Raw genomic sequence first — 1,920 nt, 5'->3', positions numbered from 1 at the left:
AAAAAAACGCAAATTAATCGGTTGAAATGTTTCATTTTGGAATTTGGGGATAATGTATTTTCCGCAGACGGAAGAGTTTTATTTTGTAAATTATGTGAAATTAAAATAAAATATGAACGGTGATCTAGTGTAATACAACATATACAAACAGTTAAACATATGAAAATGATTAAACGGAGGGAAATGTTCAATACAAGAATCCAACAAATGATAACACACACTTATACAACTAAAAAGTCTACTTTCAATATGGACTTATGTAAAGCATTGCTATCGGCTAACATTCCACTGAATAAATTATCGAACAGAGTATTTCGAAATTTTTTGGAATCTTACACAGGGAAAGAGATACCGTACAAAACAACTTTAAGAAAAGGCTGTATTGATGATTGTTTTATTGAAACTATGCAAAAAATAAGAGAATATATTTCTGATCATAAAATTTGGATATCGATAGACGAAACGACCGATGCTGAAGGTCGATTTATCGCAAACGTGATTATCGGTACTTTAGAAGCTGAAAAATCTGGAAAAATATTTCTTTTGAACACTGAAGAACTGGAAAAAGCCAATTAATCTACAGTTAGTAAGCTATTTGACAAATCTCTTTCTATATTATGGCCAGATGGTATATAACATGACAATGTTTTATTATTTTTGTCGGACGCAGCTCCTTACAAGGTGAAATGTGGTCAAACGTTAAATGGTTTATATTCCAAAATGATACACGTTACATGCACTGCTCACGGGCTACACAGGGTGGCTGAAAAAGTACGAAGCCAATATGAATCTGTTGATCAGCTGATTTCAAATATCAAAAAAATATTTATAAAAGCTCCATCTCGCATGCTTCTTTTTAAAACTGAGGCACCGGATTTACCTTTACCTCCGAGCCAGTAATAACACGATGGGGCACCTGGATAAATGCAGCCATGTATTACTGTGAACACTTTGAAATAATTTTCAATATTGTAAATAAATTTGATTCAGATGATACTTTGAGTATAAAAAAATGCAAAAAAATACTTGGTAACACCTCACATTAAAAATGATTTAGTCTACATAAAATCAAATTTTAGTTCTCTTACTACATCAATTACAAAATTGCAAACTGAAGGTGTTTCTTTAGCTGATTCAATGAAAATTATTGACAATGTAAGTGTTGCAATGAAACGTCTTACTGGGACAACTGGGAAAAAATATCTGTACAAAGATAGAAAATGTATTGAAGAAAAATGTTGGTCCTGCTATGCTAAAGAAAATTAAAAACATTCTTAACGGTGAATTAATTGACATGAAAGACTTACCAGAAGACTTAGACATTGATGATCTGACATATTTTAAATATGCTCCCATCACATCGGTAAACGTAGAAAGATCATTTTCACCTATAAAACTTTACTTACAAATAATAGAAGGTCTCTCAAAGTCGAGAACATAAAAAAAACATTTGATAATCCAGTGTAACGCAAGTAAGTACATAATTAGAATTATAAAATGATTATTTTATAAAAATTGTAATTGCTAGGTATAGAAGATGCTGAGTGTAGAAAAATCCAAAGATCTCCCATTCAACAGTTTAACATTTTTTTTTTTATTAAATAGTATGTATAAAATATACATTTTTAGTTATTTGCACAAGATATGTTTTTTTTTTTTAAATTACATTTTAATAAAAATGTATATTTTAATTAAAAATAAATGCATATTTTGATATTTTATGGTGCATATGTATGCGCATATTTTTAAGATTTTAAGCACATAAAGTCCCGAGCCCTGGTCATCAGTGTGTCGTGGACCAGCTGGCGACAAGACGCACGATTATAATAATAATTATCACAATAATTATAAAAAAACAGCAAGTAACCTTAAGACAACATGTTCATTAGCAAGGGAAAATGATATTGGTTTGTTTATTAA

General features: G+C 30.0%; 1 pseudogene; it reads left to right on the top strand.

The window, feature by feature from the left end:
* The first annotated feature begins 846 nt into the window (after positions 1-846).
* LOC112691402 lies at positions 847-1,546 on the top strand (annotated as a pseudogene).
* Positions 1,547-1,920: the final 374 nt, after the last annotated feature.

The sequence above is a fragment of the Sipha flava genome, unplaced genomic scaffold (assembly GCF_003268045.1).
Source record: "Sipha flava isolate LNK unplaced genomic scaffold, YSA_version1 61179_pilon_pilon, whole genome shotgun sequence".
Taxonomy (NCBI): domain Eukaryota; kingdom Metazoa; phylum Arthropoda; class Insecta; order Hemiptera; family Aphididae; genus Sipha; species Sipha flava.
This window is presented reverse-complemented; position numbering and strand designations above follow the sequence as displayed.